Source organism: Sminthopsis crassicaudata, chromosome 2 (genome assembly GCF_048593235.1).
Source record: "Sminthopsis crassicaudata isolate SCR6 chromosome 2, ASM4859323v1, whole genome shotgun sequence".
Classification (NCBI taxonomy): domain Eukaryota; kingdom Metazoa; phylum Chordata; class Mammalia; order Dasyuromorphia; family Dasyuridae; genus Sminthopsis; species Sminthopsis crassicaudata.
The window spans coordinates 585,341,765-585,354,502 of record NC_133618.1 but is presented as its reverse complement, the minus strand read 5'-3'; the positions used below and the strand labels follow the sequence as shown (position 1 = coordinate 585,354,502).

At 33.6% G+C, this 12,738-nt stretch overlaps 1 protein-coding gene across 19 annotated transcripts in view; it reads right to left on the bottom strand.

Moving 5' to 3' along the window:
• ADD3 (adducin 3) overlaps positions 1–12,738 on the bottom strand; it is a 163,087-nt gene that overhangs the window by 69,156 nt on the left and 81,193 nt on the right. The gene's annotated exons all lie outside the window — the stretch shown is intronic.

The following is a 12,738-nucleotide window of genomic DNA, read 5'->3' as shown; positions in this document are numbered from 1 at the left end:
TTACAAATATAGTTTCATTTGATCCTGCCAACAACCTTGTGAGATAGATGCTTATAAGCCCCTCTTTTTTTTTTTTTTTTTTTTTTTCCAGTTGAGAAATGGAGGCAAATAGTTTACTTGAAGTTAAATGATTGGCTCTGGAATACATAGCTAAAGCATGTCTGAATTTATATTTGAACTGAGGTCTTCCTTACTCCAGATCCAGTACTCTATTCCCTGTGTCTCGAAGTTGCTCCAGGAAGATACAAGAAGACAGCTTACTATTTTAAAACAATTATTACCGCTAAGGCATCATCTAGGCCATTAGTACCTTGTGGCCTAGAGGTGTGTGTGTGTGTGTGTGTGTGTGTGTGTGTGTGTGTGTGTGTGTGTGTGTATGTGTGTGTGTGTGTGCGCGTGTGTGCATGACAACTGTAGATAACAGTCATTATTCAAACTGATTCATTAGACTTTATGCTTCTTGAGGGCAGTCACTGTTTTATTGTTGTCTTTCTATACCCAAAGACTAGCACAGAATCTGATACACAATAAATTCATGTTGAACTGAGGGTGAGCCAGGCTCAATTTGGGTGTGATCAGGAGCCAGGGCTTGAAGATATGGAAGCAGAACAGCTAGTGCTTGAGTGGTCTCACTCCAAACATTAGTGGTTAGAGGCAGGACACCCCAAGCTCATCTTCTTCTCCTCCCCCTCCTCCAGTTCATCTACAAAGACCAGTTAAAGACTGCAAGTTATTCTAATTCCCATATGCCCTCCAAGGTTGTCCTTATGAGGAGGATCTCAGGGTAACAGAGTCCTTGTAGGCTGTGGGAAGAGGAAATGTCTTGGCAGGATTTCTCCAACACTAGGTAAGAGTGAAGTTGAGAGAGTTGGTTGTTCCATTCGCTTTTACTTCAGGAGACTACAAACAATCTACCCTCTATTCCCCACGCTTACTCCCTACCTTGTCCTGGTATGGCACTCCAGAAGGGAAATGATAAAGATTAAACAAAAATGTAGTTCCTGTTCTCTAAGAATTCATGGTTTATTTTGTGAGTACAACATAGGCAACTGGGAAGTTCAGCAGAGAGAGCACTGGGCCTACAGCCAGGAAGACTTGAGTTCAAATCTAGTCTCAGATACTTACTAGTTGTGTGATCCTAGTCACTTAAGCCCGTTTGTCTTAATCTGCTGAACAACAACAACAACAAAATGGCAAATCCCTTTACTATCTTTGCCAAGAAACCCCAAGGTCAATATTGACTTGCTATGGTCCATGGGATCCCCCAAAATCAGATACAACTGAATTATACACAATATATACACAACTAATTAATATGAAATGAGATAACTACATAAGAATTTAACAAACAAAATGCTTTTTTGAAGTCTAAAGGAAAGAGTATACTATTAGTGCCTGAAGAGATTAAAGGAACCTTTGAATTGAGTCTTTTTAAAGATGGGTTGGATTTTAATAGGCAGATATTAATGGGAAGGGGGAGAGTTTCAGTTACCCAGAATGTTTCTGAGATTCTAGGATTATAGAGCTATATGCTTCTGATTGATTTTTTTTTTTAAATGACTATATGGATGAATAACTAAAAGGCAGCTAGCTCATTGCCTTAAATTCACAGACCCAACAGCTATTGTTGGAGTTTTTCTTCAGTAAAATCTCATTTTACTACTCTTGGATTTGCATTTTCTGGAAATGCCTGTTTTCAAGTCAAACTTGACTTTCCCAGCTGCAGAGGAAATGACAAGAGAAGAAAAACATAGCCAATAGATATCAACAATTAATTCCATCCACAACTACCCAGCTGTTTGTGCATGAAAGAATCAGCCAGATTCCTTTTGGGGTTTTCACCACTGAAAATTGATACTGAACATTCAGAGACACAAGCTGTTTGTAACATGTCAGGAATGTGCGTAAGATCACAAAAAGTTAAAGAGAATAAAATGAAATCCAGATCTAATTCTCCTTAGGACTTACTAACTAGTGTAATTTTATATCTGAAAAAAAAAAAAAAAAAAAAAAAAAAAAAAAAAATATATATATATATATATATATATATATATATATATATCTTTTTTGCATATGAGTGCATACACATAATAGAAAACAAAAACTCACTGAAAGATATTTCTCCTCTGATAAGAAAGGAAATCTGCCAACTAGATCAAAGTCATCATCCAGAACAGACAACTATTTATCAGCACAGAGAAGGTATAACATTCTCAGGAATCTATTTAACCAAAAAATATTGAATTCAATAAGCTCTTTTAGATTATACAACTGCTTGTGCAATAGATATTTTTAAAAGTTTCCTTATAAAGGTTGCCTCTGTAGAAATGTGACCCCTATATCCATATATAACAAATAACCTCTAATTACTAGGATTTAACTTTTTGCTTATGAATAAAAAGAAAAGCAGGTTCTTCTATTAGCAGAATCATTTTTCTGACACAAGCAAGTTTCAGCCATTTTTAGGAATTTAGGTACTTTTAATAAGTAAGTCTATTGTATGCTTACTCTGTGTCAAGCAGTGAATTAGATGTTCAGGACAAGAAGACAAAGAAAGATGAAATAGTCTCTGACTTCTTACATTCTAACAGGCAACCCAGAACTTTAAAAAAGTATATATGAAATAAATGCAAAGAAAAAAAATTGAGAGGGAAGAAATATTATCATCTGGGGAAAGAGGGATTTGGATGTCAAGAAAAGTCATATAGAAGATGACACTTGAATTGAGCTGGAAGCAATGCTAAAACAGAGTCAGAGCATCCAACAGCCATGGGAAACAGAGGAATCACCCTGTAAACAAGATACAAATAGTCAGTCTGACAAGTCTCAGGTAATCAAGATTTCTCTACTTTTAAAACATGTTAATTCTCCAGGAAAAATAAGTAATTTAACAATTGTCTGCTGCAAAGGCATACCAAAATGAAATTCTCCTAAGGGATCTAACAGAACTAGTCAGTAACCTTGAGGGCCCAATCTGTTCAGACTGATACAGTTATGCTAAATATAATGGTGCTACCTAACAAACAGGGACATTCAAGTGGCACAAGGGTGGAGTCAGGGGCTCATCATCATCTGTGTGACTTTGAACAAATCACTTAATCATTCTATTTCAGTTTCTTCATCAGTAAAACGGGAGATAATAACAGGTAACTTGTTAAGAAGATCAAATGAAATATTACCAGTAAATTGTTTTGCAAACCTTAAAGAGCTATATAAATATCAAAGGATGCTAGCTAGCTAATAAATAGAAGACAAATTAGAATTGGCAGGGATTTCCAAGCAAACCATAAGCAATCTGACTACCACTCATCTACAATCTTCTCTCTCATCTAATTTTCTTCACATACTTTCCATTATAGAGAAATTGGGTTATTCAGCATTCTCCATTTTGTCCTGATTTGGTCTTCTTATATGCATTTGCATAGACCTAACTCCTATTCCTGGAAGGAACTCCACTATTTTGCACACTGAATTATTTTACTTCCTACAATGTATAGGTCAGATGCCATGAAATCTTCCTCCATTTCCAAAGTTAAAACCAATTTCTCTCCTTTATGAATCTCTCATCCTCTTTTTTGATCTCTCATATTATATACATATTCCAAGATTCCATGATTACTTATGTATATGATCTATTTCCCCTTTTCAGCTTCAAGATGCTTTTTCCCTTTTTAAATAATTGCTTTTTATTTTTAAAAAATACATGCAAAAGCTATTTGGTGCAGTGGATAGAGCACCAGCCTTGAAGTCAGGAGGTCCTGAGTTCAAATCTTGTCTCACTCACTTAACACTTCCTAGATGTAGTGTTACTATTGGGCTTATATCCCAAAGAGCTCTTAAAGAAGGGAAAGGGACTTGTATGTGCAAGAATGTTTGTGTCAGCCCTGTTTGTAGTGGCCAGAAACTGGAAACTGAGTGGATGCCCATCAATTAGAGAATGGCTGAATAAATTGTGGTAAATGAATATTATGGAATATTATTGTTCTGTAAGAAATGACCAGCAGGATGATTTCAGAAAGACCTGGGGAGACTTACATGAACTGTTGCTGAGTGAAATGAGTAGGACCAGGAGATTGTATACTTCAACAACAATACTATATGATGATCAATTCTGATAGATGTGGCCATTTTCAACAATGAGATGAAACAAATCAGTTCCAATAGAACAGTAATGAATTGAACCAGCTACACCCAGAGAAAGAACTCAGGGAAATGAGTATGAATCACTACATAGAATTCCCAATAGAGGAAAATAGAGGGCTATTTTTGTCCACCTATATTTTTTATTTCCTTCACAGGTTAATTGTACACTATTTCAAAGTCCAATTCTCCTTGTGCAGCAAAATAACCATACGGACATGTATACATATATTTACACACACATTTGTACTTAACATATACTTTAACATATTTAACATGTATTGGTCTACTTGCCATCTGGGGGAAGCGGTGGGGAGGAAAATTGGAACAAAAGGTTTTGCAACTGTCAGTGCTGAAAAATTACCCATGCAAATATCTTATAAATAAAAAGCTATAAAAAAGAACACTTCCTAGCTGTGTGACCCTAGGCAAGTCACTTAACTCCAAATGCCTCAGCAATATCTGTGTGTATGTGTGTGTGTGTGTGTGTATAAGCAAAGATAGTTTTCAACATTCACCCCTGCAAAACCTTTTGCTTTAAATTTTTCTCCCTCCTTCCCCCAGACAGCAAGTTATGGGTTAAATATATGCAATTCTTTCTAAACATTTCCACATTTATCATGCTGCACAAGAAAAATCATATCAAAAAGGGAAAAAATAAGAAAGAAAAAAACAAACAAAAATATGCAAACAACAACAACAACAACAACAACAACAAGGTGAAAATATTATGTTATGATCCACATTTAATTCCCATGGTCCTCACTTTGAATACCGATGGCTCTCTCTATCACAAGTCTGTTGGAAATGGCCTGAATCACCTTACTGTTGAAAAGAGCCACATCTATCACATTAATTTCAAGATTCTTGATGGCAGAAACTATAATTTTTTTTTCATTTTTTTCCCATTTTTCCATCTCGCACAATCTTCTGAATAATGATGTTATCTTATTTTAAGATCAATGAATAGCTAAGAATTCTTACTATTGGGATTCAATCCAATTAATTTTCCTCATCTGTAAAATGTGGGGGGTTTGATTCTTTGAATTACCTTTTAGTTCCCTCCAAATCTGTATTCCTACCTAATTTTGAAATTATCAGAGGCTAAAGAGTCAAAATATTCAAGCAGGGAGTGGGACTCTGCTTGGAACATGTGCCAAAATGAAAATAAAGCAAGAGATCTGAAAACAGGTATTTTCCACCTTAAACAAATATCTAGTCAAAGGAATATCTGAGGGAGAGCTGATTGTTTAGTCTTTGGTTGATAGACATACTTACTTCTCTACCAGTCTGATATCATCAAGGACTTAAGTAATATCAGGGATGATCTTTGCTTGGCAAAGGTTAGTGTGAAATGCCCCAAGAGAACTGAGCTAATCTTTAAGGCTACCTGAGAAAACAACAGCAGGGCAGAGTTTGGCAGCTGGGCAGCAATGACCAAAAGCTTTTACCAAATGAAAAAGCCATTAAGTTCTTAGCACATTAACCAAAAAATGTTTTTATGGATACATAGTCATGAGTTCACTAACCACTAACCTAGAATCTCCTCTGGGATTCTAAAAACTTTCCTACAGTTACAGACAAAATGATATCTGGAAGTCTGGAAGTCATGAAATGTCAGTCACAGACTCAGCCAATGATGCCTCCAGAGAATGCCTAATCCATCTCCCTTCCCACCTTTTTTATAGATAAGAAAAGTGGAACTCAAAGAGATAAAATGGCTAGCCCATAGTCACATAGCTTTTTAGAGAAACTCCCAATTCTCTGCTCTTTCCACCATATAAAACTGCCTCTTAAAGGCAAAGAACGTGTAAATTAGTTGGGAAGGATGGTGTACTTCTAGTGATCTATGAAAGCCTTCATTTTAAAAGGGCATTGCATGTCTCTCAAACTAACACATTTCTACTAACTTCTCTTTTGCTACCCTCCCTGCCTTTTGATTTTTATTTTAAATCTTCAAATCAAAATAGGGACTGGCAGTAACAAGGCATGCTAAGACAGGTACAAGTGTGACAACTGTTGAAAGACTACATCAGACTTGCCTATTTTTTTATTGCTTTCTTATCTTCAATGTGATAAGAAGTGAGGAGAACAGGATTAACCTGATACTGGAGAGACTGTAGGTGTCTGAATGATATATGATATCTAGGTAAACTCAAAGAAATCAAGGACTAAAACCCTGGTATACAAACTTTAGTGGAAGTGGATGGGACCAGAAAAATAGTGGAGAGGAAAGGGAGGATATCTGAGTACAATAAATAATATAATTATTTTGAGCCTACCACACACAAGGCACTAAACCAATAACTAGGTAATCTAACCTAATACGAAGATTCAAAACTCCTTAATTAATTGGACGAATTCTTCCTTTTGACTGACTTCCAATTCTTTTATACTTCTCTTGGCAGGAATATTGAAGCAGAGCCGATTACGAAGAACACTAGGTTAGTAGCTGAGTATGGTCTTGGACAGAACACTGATTCTTCTCTGGACTTTAACTCACTTGTCTCTCTCTCTATATATATGAAAAAGATTATCAGTACTCCTGTCTTTCTCACCAGGATGATGAGATCAGAGAAAACAAAGAGAAACAAAAATGTATGAACAATATTCTCAATGTTACTACCCATATTAACAGGTAGTCCTTATTGGTTTTTGAGGATATTTGAGAATTAAACTACACAACTTATCTGAAGAAAAAAATTTCCAAAACTAAATTTGTGAATGAAAAGTCTGGTAAAACCTTTGGAAAAAGTGGAAAGGTTGCTTTTAAAATAGGTATAAAATAGCTCCAAGATAATGTTACCTATAATGAAGAAGTTCTAGTTTAGAGAGAGGTTAGAACTGATGGAGGTGGTTGGGTGATGCAAGGGACAAAAAGGGGCAGTAATCAATGAAACAAATTATTATGGGGGAAAAAGTCAGAGGACTACTGAAAAGCAAATCAAAGCAGAGGAAATAAGGGTTGCTGGAAGCCTACTCCAGAAATCACTTTTAAGTGCTGAGAATTGTCATTCTGGAGCTAAGAAAAAGAAGGGCCAAAAAAAAATCTCTCAAAAATCTAGGAGGAAAAGAATATGAAGAAACAATTCTTAAAAAAAGAGCTGTAAACTATTAACAGTTATCTGAAAGCATGCTTCAAATAACTAATTTTAAAAGTGCAAATCAAAACAATGAAGAGATTGATTCTCCTTACATTCAACAAACTGGAAATGATGACAAAAGATGTGAATTGTTCACTCTTAGAGGTTGTAAGGAGACGTGTTCCAAAACATAGTTGGTGGAACTATGAATTGTTCCAAGCATTCTGGACACAATCTAGCATTATTAGAAGAAAATAACTAAAATGTCACTTTGACCCACTGACTTTGTTGACAATATGACAAAGTTACTTTGATTCATTACTAGGTATATACCCCCAAGGAGCTCAATGACAAAAAGAAGGGCTTTTCAAGCACCAAAATATTTATAACAATCGTTTTTGTGGTAGTAAAGAACTGGAAACAAAGCAGATGTCTATTGATTGGGGTATAGCTAAAGAAAGTATACAATATAAACATAATAAAATGATCATCTAGAGTGACCCTTTTCTTATAATTTTTTTTCTTTTATAACTACCTGCTCCTTTAAGATCTTATTTACCAAATATGTAAGTTTTCAGGGATGCTTATCTTCAAACATTATTTTAAGTAGCAAAAAAATCAAACTAAACAAAACATAAATTGCATATAAATACATAAGTAAATCAGTTCTCAGGTGTATAATGACATAATATATTCATAACCCAGAACTCCAATCATTCAATCTAGGAGTTAGTATTTTTGGCAAATGGCCCAATAATCACCACTCTGCCATACATGGAACATAACAGCACTTGTAGATCTTCGCTTTGTAAAGGGTAGAATGACAATGAATCACACTTCTTTTGAATAATGTTTGTTCTTCATAATTTTGTAATATTGACTTTTGATTATTTTTAAGATTGTTTTTTTCCATTTAGATTTTTACCATCCCTGCATATGTTGTTTTCTTGGCTCGTCTTGCTTCTTTTGCAGTGCATGCTTCTTTGTATTCATCATATTTTTCATTTCATATTTTCATTTCATAATTTAGCCTTTTTCAAACTGGTGGTGGTACCTATTTTGTTTCTGATTCCTTACAATAATAAAAAAAAGCTGCTTTTAAATATTTTGAGGTGTACAGGAATCTTCTTATCAATAGCCTCCTATAGCTATAAACCTATTAGACGAATCTCTGGATCAAAGTATATTAATGTTTTAGTCACTTTACTTTCATAATTCTAAATTGCTTTTCCTTTTATATCGATTAACAATTCTACCAACAATGTACCAAGAAGGCACATGTAAGTTTTGGCAAAAGTAAAAAAAAAACTACAATTAAAATCACCAACACTTTATTCTGTCAACAATACTTACAGCCTCAGAATGATACTGATATTTGTGGGAAATGTCAGTATATTTTTTAAAAAGTGTCCAAAGATGCATGTATGGGTGTATATATATACCCATACATACATAGATGTATATATACATGCATGTATGTGTATATAATATATACACACACACTATACATGCATATACATTTATATATATATATATATACATATTTATATGTATATATAAAGGTAGCAAGTTGAATGTCTGAAAAAAAGAAGTGAGCTACATTTTCAATGATAGTTAATGTAATAGTAAATAAACTACTAATTTTCACACTTAAATATATACAAATAAAATGGAAACTATTGTTTATTTTTTTGATATAAACACTATATATACACACACATACACACATACACATCTGTCTATCTATGAACTTCTTTGAAAAAACTGGATAACTCCAAGAAATATCTGAATTTGCCAAAGTTCCTACTAAAAAGTAGCTGGACTCAAATGAGATAAAATATGTAAGACACTTTTAAAATCTCAATCACTATGTAAGTGGTAATTATTATCATCACCATCATTATCAGGATAGTAATAATCATATATATATTAATAACATTCATATAGCAACAAAAACAAAAATAATAATTGTAATGACCAATCCTAATCCAAGAAAAGAGATAATGACAATGACAGTGGTTTATTACTGGTATGAAATGTTTAATGCAATGTCAGTGTTGTTCAAATGTTTGTCTTTGTTAAAAGGAAGGTTCAAAGTTTAGGTGAAGGTGGGTAGCGAAATTATTGTAATGTTAAAAAAAAAATCAACTAAACTTTTAAAAACAAGTCAATAATGAATCGCCTTGGTACATTTAAAAAGACAAGTTTTTATGTAAGGCAAGGCCTGCTTGTACTTTCTGAGTATGCATCTCTAATACTTTAAACTGTGCTAGAGGGAAATAGCCTGAAAAACCTGTCTGTCTTCTAAAACTAGAAGTTTTGAACTTTGGATAAATTCTTCAGTGAAACTTATTTCTTCGAGGAATCTCAGGGAAGTAAATCAGAATATAAGTTGCTTAAGTGTTTCCAAGTCATAAAAGAGGGAAGTGATTAAAACGCATACACACACCATACCCCTTTCCCTACCTTTCTCCCCCCAGCACACACACAAGAGGAGTCAAGAAAGCAGAGAACAGGCGAAACTAGAAGTGATCAGAGATAAGAAAGACCAAGTAACCACAGTGGCAATAACAGTCACACCCACAGGAAGATAGTGAGTGAATAACTTTGGTTTTGTTTAACTGAAAAGTCTTACTATCTTCTATAAGAGGAAAGAAAAAAAAAAAAAAAAAGGTATTTTTACAATGGAGATAAACTTGAGTGGATTAAGTAGCTTTTGTTTAGAACCAACTTAATAAAAGCAAAATACAATAATGGTAAAAAAAAAAAAAAAATCAAACCCATAATATCATTTAAGTTAAAACAACATCTGGCAAAGAAAGCACTGTTCTTTTTTTTGGGGGGGTGAGGGTGGGGAAAGTTGGGGGTCACATAATAATTAAGGTGCCATCTAAGCATTCTCATGTTTAAGAATTTTCAGTAATTTTCAATAATTTTCTATTATATCTAGTATGAAACACTAGCTTCTCAGATTGGCATTTAAAGCCTTTTTACATAATTTGGTTCTAGATTCCAAATAAGGCTCAGGGAAGAGTTGAGGAAGAAGATTAAGTAGTATAATTCTAAAGGGGGTAAGTTGTTGTGATAATTATTATTTTAGAAGCATTTTATTTCTCTATTTATGATCATTATTTTAGAAGCATTTCTCTAAAAGAGACATTCTTACTTAAGTTCTTTTTTAATCATCTTGTGTTTGTGTATCTCCAGGTTTATTACATATGATTTCCTTTCATACATTCTACAATTCAGTCAGATTGGAATTCACTGGTTGTTTCCTTAACTCATTATGCCATCCCTGCGCTCAGTACCTTTGCATAGGCCATGTGCCTTGTCTTCTTGTGTCCTGAAGGAATACGCCTCTGCTTCTCAGAATGCCCAACTTCCTTCTAAGTTCACTCAAATGCTACCTGAAATCTTTCCTGATCTCTTCAAATCATTTATGTTCATTTGTGTACCCACCAAAAAATATGTTAATCTTTTTAGTGACACTGTATCCTTCTAATAAATGTAAATCAGGGACCTTAATTTCTGTTTTGTATTCTTATTGCCTAGCACATTATGGTACTCAATATATATCAAGTGCATAATAAATGCTAAGAGGATTGAACTGGACAAGATAAATTCAAATTTAGTTTCAAAATACCTTATTTCAGAAATGAACAAAAACATTGGCAATTTTATTTGGGGAAAAAAAAACAAAAACAATAAATACCACAGCATGAAACAATGAAAAAGAGTGTTAAAGTCAGACTAGTTTCAAATCTGGGTGCCACTGATCTGGGTGACATGGGCAAAATTGCTTGTTTAACCTTTCCATAATTCAGTTTCCTATTCTATAAAAAATGAAGGAAAATGATCTCCGGGGTTCTTTGCAACATGAAACTTAATTCAAATCACAAAACAGTGAGTATCTATTCTATACACTGCTAGCCACTGGAGATATGAAGATCAAAAAACCCACCATAAATAGTTTCTGCTCATAAGGTGCTCAAATTTTACTGGAAATAATATTATATGTACAAAGTTAAGTATAATACAAAATACAACTATTCTTCTATTAAAATATACTTTAACAAAATAGTGAATACATATATGTATATATGTGTGTGTGTAAACATAAACAATGTCTACAAAAAGTAAAAAGTCACTTTTGTTATTGATTCTTTTATACAGAGAAATAAGAACTTTGAGGTGAGACACCATAAATTGTCTGAAAATGTAAAGCTGTAGTACCTGTTGACCAATAGATATAATTCTTTATTGTAATGGTATTCAACTGAATAAATATAGCATTTATTAAGCACCTACAATGGGCAGAGAGCACTGTACAGGAGACCAAAAAATGGAATAAAATACAGTCCCTGCCACTTAGTGATATATCCAATTCTCTGTTAAATAACCCCAAACCCCCCAAACCTATTAGGCACTGGGACATTTTTAAGCGAGTAGGAATAGTTGCTTGGTGATAAGGGACGATAATGTTTAAGAGGTTTTTTATATTCTAGTTGAAGGTTAAAGAAGCTTAAATACCAAAAGGAATCCCAAGATATACAGAAGGCTTGGTATTTCAGCACACAATATCACATATACCATTTATAAATGGCAAGATAGTTCTTCAACACTTACAAATATATCCATATACTTATATATCCCTTCTCCTGCTGCTAACTCAATATAAGAAATGATATAGTACTAACAAAACCAATACAACATTTGAAGTTGCTTTTGACTTTAATAAAAAATAGAGATGGGAGGAAGTTAGGTAAGACAGATTTGCTACTTTAATTTTTTCATAATAATATAACTAGTGGTTAGAAAAAATGTATTTAGAAGGCTTGAGCCAGAGCCAGTCACACATACAACTGTTTTCTTACATTTAGAGACAACAATTAATTTCTCTCCTGTATCCTACTCCCTTCTTTCCCATTCATTGTTGACCCCGTGAAATGAAATACAATCTATATTCACAAACCAATCTAGTAAGTGAACAGAACCAGCTCCTTCTCCTAAGGATGAATTTATAACAGGACTTCAGAGACTATACTTTGGCATAAATGACATATAGGTTCTAAGAAACATTTGGTTTTATTATTATACAAAGTAGAAAAATAGGGAACTTAATAGTAGACCCACAATCTTCTGTAGCTAGTGTTCAAACATATAAATACCATCTTATCCTTTGAACCACTTTTGACTTTATGAAGTCATTAGCACCTAAACAAAACAGTTAGCTATACCTCTTATAAAACTGAAAAAGTTACATAATGGGAACTATGAAAAGAAAAGTAATATCTCAATACTCAAATGTCATATGTTAAACTATTCATTTCCTGAACAAACCAAAACAAATCCAAATATTCTGTTATAACTTTAAATATACAATGTAATACTATATAATATACTATCATTAATATGTTAACAAAAACCACTTAGTCTATGCCAAACATGCTCATAGCTACAAAATAATATGTATGTACTTTCTACTTTCCCACTCCCAACTAGCTGCTTTTATCAA